Source organism: Aethalodelphis obliquidens, unplaced genomic scaffold, assembly GCF_003676395.1.
Source record: "Aethalodelphis obliquidens isolate GAN/ISIS:26980383/991018 unplaced genomic scaffold, ASM367639v1 scaffold5, whole genome shotgun sequence".
Lineage (NCBI taxonomy): Eukaryota > Metazoa > Chordata > Mammalia > Artiodactyla > Delphinidae > Aethalodelphis > Aethalodelphis obliquidens.
In genome coordinates, this window is record NW_020837949.1 from 39,621,467 (window position 1) to 39,627,986 (window position 6,520).

Sequence of the window (6,520 nt, forward strand, 5' to 3'; positions counted from 1 at the left end):
GTTGTGCTGTGCAGGCTTCTCATTGCGGTAGCTTCTCTTGTTGCGAAGCACAGGCTCTAGGTGCATGTGCTCAGTAGTTGTGGCACGCGGGCTCAGTAGTTGTGGTATGCGGGCTCAGTAGCTGTGGCCAACGGGCTTAGCTGCTCTGTGGCACGTAGGATCTTCCCGGACCAGGGCTCGAACCTGTGTCCCCTGCGTTGGCGGGCAGATTCTTAACCACTGCACCACCAGGGAAGCCCTAGAATCTTCATTATTAACAAATTACTTCATCCTCTGCAGATGCTTCAAATTCTGGTGACCCATTTAATCACACTTTGGGAAGCAATTAACTATTTGGTCTCCCTGTTTCTTATTATCCCTCTTCATTCCATCTCTCTCCTACTCACACCCTCACACTCTCCCTTAAGCCTGATCATCATGAAGAGCAGAGAATTTTATTTTCTTCTAAGATGTTCTCCCACGTACACGGTATAGTGATACACCATCTTGTAGGCAATATTCCCCATAAACACACACTCCTGTGGGAATATACAACACTGTCCACGAGGTTCAAGGACAAATGGTGAAAACTGTCTCAGACGTCTGCTTCAGTGTCTCTCTCTGAGCCTCTCTCTTTGTCTAGAAGTCTGTACATGCACCACGAAGCATGCAGCAAGAGGCCCACACTGCAGGGACAGCATGCAGGTAGAAATGTGAAAAGGACTATTCCAGAAAGAGATTTATTTACTTTCTTTCTTTCTTTCTTTCTTTTTTTGGCTGCGTTGGGTCTTAGTTGCGGCACGCGGGATCTTTCGTTGTAGTGCGGGCTCTTCATTGTGGTGCGCAGGCTTCTCTCTAGTTGTGGTGTGCGGGTTTTCTCTCTCTAGTTGTGGCGCGCAGGCTCCAGGGTGGGTGGGCTCTGTAATTGTGGCGCGTGGGCTCTGTAGTTTGCGGCATGCGGGCTCTCTCCTTGAGGAGCGCGAGCTCGGTAGATGTGGCATGTGGGCTTAGTTGCCCAACGGCATGTGGGATCTTAGTTCCCCGAACAGGGATTGAACCCACGTCCCCTGAATTGGAAGGCAGCTTCTTTACCACCGGACCACCAGGGAAGTCCCTAGAAAGAGATTTAGACCTTGACCAAGAAATGTGGGTTTTAAGATATAAAAAACCAGGAATTGAAGTCCCAGATACTGAAAAAGGTTTGTTGTTTCGCTCCACCTCTCTTTCTATAATATCTTGGTTTCGAAAGCAAACTTGGTCTGTAGATAAGCTTTGGTTCAATCATAAAGGAGCCCTCAGAGAATCTCTTTGCCCAAACCACTCACCCTATTATAGAGAATATCCATTGTTTTCCCTCTCAGAATCAATTTTCACCTCATCCTAAGAACAGCCCCTAGATTTCCTTTTAGGCAGCAACTTCTCACAGCTTAGAAATATCTGAGAAAATATAACCAGTGCTCAGCTGGTGACTAAAAAGAAGGCATGTATGAACTGCTTTAAGGCATGATGTGAGTTTAAGTGTCAGTATCCCACTGGAGAAAGATGTTATTACACACTCTCTTCCCCTTGCATTAACTGGTTACTAATCTTGCTTTTATCCCCCAGACTTTTATTGACTGTTATTAATAGGATAGCCCTTTAAAAATAATTCTGAGTAGCTAAAATGATTTGCCCTCCAAGAAGAAACAAGGAACTACTTTCTTCTCTCTTTAATATGAGTGTTGTTCAGGTTAAGATGGAGACATATCCACCTACAAGGGACACATCCCTTAGCTGTTCCTCAGGCTGTTGCTCTGAAGATAATTTCACATGCCATATTTCGGACACCATGACTTTGACCCCAGAATGACTGCTATCATATTTTGACAAGATTTCTTGTTAAAGTATTCACTCTTCAACTCCAGATAATGGCTTTTTTAAGGTACATCTCCTTGTCTGTAATAATGGTTGAAAAGAGAGAAAAAGAAAGAGCATTTTCTTCTTAGCTATTCTACTCTCATTTTCCACATTTATGAGGTAAGAGAACAGACAAGGTAATTTATAAAGTTTCTTTGGCTCTAATAACCCCAAATTTGAAAACACACTAAGCATTTCAGTTGGCAGCACAGCCAGGTAGAATGACCTCTCATCCTGCTACCATTCAGAGACAGCAAAGCTGTCATTCAATGTGTAGATAAATTGGCACAAGACAAGCTGACATTGTCTCACCAGGACTTGCAGATAGAACACCAAATTCTGAGATCACAGTGAATTAAAGAAATGAGTATCTGTGGAGCAAAAGTGCCAGGATTCATAGGCACTTTGAATGGAGCTGAGAGGTTAAGTCTCAGATGGGAGGGGGCTGTCATCTTCTCTATAAATGTGAAGCAGTTCTTACAAATCCCATTTAGCAAAAAGACATAATCGTAATGACATTTCCTATGAATCCTATAAAAGACACAAAGCACAGCCAGCCCCTCAGTGTCTTCTATTATAATATGAGTGATCTAATGAAATTTGAAGTTGACAGTAATAGTCTCATAATATGACATATTTTAGATCAATAAAACAAAGGTGAAATGAAATAAAATCTAACCATATACCTGGTATTTTAAAGTTACATACTTGCAGCCTATCACAGGAGTCAATTATTCTGAAAACTGTAGTCATGTATAATAGTACATGTAAAATATGCACAAAATTAAAGGTTTCGACTTGAACCATGTGATAGGGACTGAATATGAGCCAGTCACCTGAGACAATACAGCAAAGACAGACACTTCATACCATTGATTACTTACATTTTCCAGGGGACACAAAATATGGACTGGATTTTCCTTCAAAATGTACATAAATTCAACCACTTTTTCTCCATTTCTATTGTTAATACCCTAGATAAAGCTTCTACCTTCTCTCATCTGATTATATTGTATAAAAGCCACCTTTTGGACACCATGTCCACCCTGGTGCCCTGCATCTATTTATCACACAGCCAGACTCAAGTTTAATGGTAACATAATTGAAAAGAAAATGAGGATTTTAGTTGACTGAGAAGCTCAGTAATATTGTACAAGCACTAGAAAAGTTTCTGAGAAATTATTATTTTATTATTTTTGAGAATAGTTATTATTTGTAAAATATAATGATCATAAAAAGGGAAGAAATAATTGCCCCCTTTACTATGCTGGTAAAAGTAGGGTAGCACACCCTGAGAGGGTCACTAACCGACAAGAATCGATCAAGATAAAACTGAACAGAATATTGAGAAGGAACAAAAAGCTGTGTCACGTGGGGCACACTCAACTCTCACGAGTTGAAGAAATTTGGGACATTCACGCACAAGAAAAAACTCCCACATGATGGAAAGAAATATGGAAAAAGGAGACACTAATGGCTGCCTTCAAAAATATGAAGGACTGTCATACAGAAACAGAATTAAATTTGTCCCGTGTGACAAGAGAAAAATCTAAGATAAATTGGTGGATGTTCCAAGATGGTGGATTGACTCCGTATAGGCAAGACCTATTCAACAATCACAGTTTTCCAAAATTAATAGCGGCTCCAAGAAATGTTCACACAAAGTCTGACCATAATCCACCCCTTCACCTGAGCTACTTCTGCACCTTCCTCCTACCTGATCTCCCATCTCCAGTTCCTCTCCAACAGCCAAAGAAAACCATTCAAAATACAGAACTGCTCTGATATTCCCCTACCTAAAAGTCTTCAAAACAGTCCATTATCTTTAGGATAAAATCAAAACTCCACCCTCACCACTATACATTTTCAATCTCCTCTTTCACAGTCCTGCCTTTGTACTCTGGACTTCAGCCCAAATGAACATTTCCCAGATCCTTGAACAGGACATGCTTCACTCACCTTCAGACTTCAGCTCTCATTAGTGTCTTTACATACAGCACGATGACTTCTCCTCAATGTCTGGGTAAGTTCTTCTTGTCCTTCAGATCACAGCTTTGGTATCCAGCTCAAATATCCTTCTCAGATGAACCAAGCTAAAGTCACCCTCAAGCTCATATAAACTAACAAAAGGAACAAAATCACAGTGATCTTTTTAAAACATAAACCAGACCACCTCACTCCCTGCTCAAATCCTCCAGTGGCTTCTGATCACATTTAGAACAAAATCCTCCTCACCATGATCTACAAAGCTTCGTGGTCTGACCTCTGGCTGCCTCCATCCTCAGCTGCTCTCTATCAGTGCTTCTCTCTGCTCCAGCCATGCCAGATTTCTTGCTGTTCCTTGAACATATTTTGCATGTTCTTGGCCTCACAGTCTTTTCACTTGCAGCTTCCTCTACCTGGAACAAAATTTTCCCAGATATTTACATGAGTTGGTGCCTCACTTCATTCAAAATTCTGCTCAATTCTCACTGCCTTGGGATATTTCCCTCACCAGCATCTATCAAAAATAGACCTCTCACTCAGCCATAAAAAAAAAACGAAACTGAGTTATTTGTAGTGAGGTGGATGGACCTAGAGACTGTCATACAGAGTGAAGTAAGTCAGAAACAGAAAAATAAATACTGTATGCTAACACATATATACGGAATCTGAAAAAAAAAATGGTTCTGAAGAACCTAGGGGCAGGACAGGAATAAAGATGCAGATGTAGAGAATAGACTTGAGGACATGGGGAGGGGGAAGGGTAAGCTGGGATGAAGTGAGAGAGTGGCATGGACTTATATATACTACCAAATGTAAAATAGATAGCTAGTGGGAAGCAGCCACCATAGCACAGGGAGATCAGCTCGGTGCTTTGTGACCACCTAGAGGGGTGGGATAGGGAGGGTGGGAGGGAGACACAAGAGGGAGGAGATATGGGGAGATATGTATATGTATAGCTGATTCACTTTGTTATACAGCAGAAACTAACACACCATTGTAAAGCAATTATACTCCAATAAAGATGTTAAAAAAAAACCAGACCTCTCCACACACTTTCTCTTTCCCTTTCTCTTTTATCATTTCAGTTTATAATCCTTATCACTATCTGACCTCCTACTACACATTTTTGCCTGCGTATTATTTCTCTCCCCTAATAAAAATAAATGTAAACTCCATGAGAAGAGACTGTATGCTCAGCACTTAGAGCAGTGCCAAGAAAATACTAGGCACTCATTAAATTTTAATATAACGAATGAATGAATCACCCTGCTTTTCTACATAGCATTCATCATTATCTGAAACATATCCTATTCATTTCCTCTGTTGTCTGTTTTCTCTGTCTCTACCTTTTCAATAGAATGTAGGTTCTATGAGCCCTGCAAGTTTATCTGTCTTGATCCTCAATAGAACAGGACTGGGCAAGAAAGAACAAAATGACAAAATAGTGAGTGAACTTAAATGACACATTCTTAGAAACATTCACTGATAAAGTAACATGTTTCTTATCTGTTCTTACCATAATATCCTGTGCTTCCTTGGTTACAGCCCTTGAACTTTACAAAAATGCTTATTCCATTGGCTGTATTTCCCACTGGCTCAGAGAGGTCAGGAACTTGTCATTTTCTTCACCAGTCATATATCCCCAGCACTTATCATAAATCCTTAGTATAAAAATTTTCATTTTATAACTGTGTTCATGCAAAGAAGGAAGGGGGTGAAGGAAAGGACAGATGAAGAGACAGAAGGAAAGATGAAATAACTTTTTCAGATGACTGAAAAGATTATTCACGATCTAAAGTGATTGAACAAGATGACCATTGAGGCCCCTGAGTTTTTCCCAAGGGGAGCCCTAAAGGAGCTACAAAAGAATAAATTTATAAATTAAGGCTCTATATTAGATTCTAAGAAGCCAGTTGGAGTCTAAGAATCTAAACACTTAGCTTCCTGTAAGACATTTGTCACTGGGACACTGCTCACATTAATGTCAAAGACATACAAATAGGGCTTCCCTGGTGGCGCAGTGGTTGGGAGTCCGCCTGCCGATGCAGGGGACACGGGTTCGTGCCCTGGTCCGGGAGGATCCCACATGCCGCGGAGCGGCTGGGCCCATGCGCCATGGCCGCTGGGCCTGCGCATCTGGAGCCTGTGCTCCGCAACGGGAGAGGCCACAGCAGTGAGAGGCCTACGTAACGCAAAAAAAAAAAAAAAAAAAAAAAAAGACATACCAATAGCTTGCATCAATAACGTTCAAGTAGTACAAATATTTTTCTTTGTAGGTCCTGAGAATTCTGTGTTTCTTTTTCTCCTCAAATCTGTATTTCTCTTCCTGTGTCTCCACAGCATGTGATCTTTATATATACTTTTATACTTGAAAGTTGTTCATTATCTCCTTATTATAGCCCTCTGCAACAAAATATAGGAATTTATTTTTAATATTCTATTAACACAAGACTATACATTTTCTTTGAATTAATAATTCATTAAATTAGTACTGATATAAAATTAACAAAAATAATCTATATAATAACATATATAAATTTAAAAGGTGAACACAAATATAGAAAGTATATAGAGAGAAAGTAAAATAAATACAAAAAGGAAAACTTTATTGGGTCTATACATCTTAATGAGAAGAAGAAATTTATCATGTCTCGATTAG

At 40.2% G+C, this 6,520-nt stretch overlaps 1 long non-coding RNA gene across 1 annotated transcript in view; it reads right to left on the reverse strand.

The window, feature by feature from the left end:
* The window catches only part of LOC113618220 (uncharacterized), a 45,636-nt gene extending 39,377 nt beyond the window's left edge, over positions 1 to 6,259 (reverse strand). Inside the window, exons 1-3 of the long non-coding RNA XR_003431929.1 lie at positions 6,087 to 6,259; positions 4,111 to 4,274; positions 3,835 to 3,995 (exon numbers count right to left, since the gene is read on the reverse strand). This is a non-coding gene — a long non-coding RNA (uncharacterized LOC113618220). The remainder of the gene's footprint in view (positions 1 to 3,834; positions 3,996 to 4,110; positions 4,275 to 6,086) is intronic.
* Positions 6,260 to 6,520: the final 261 nt, after the last annotated feature.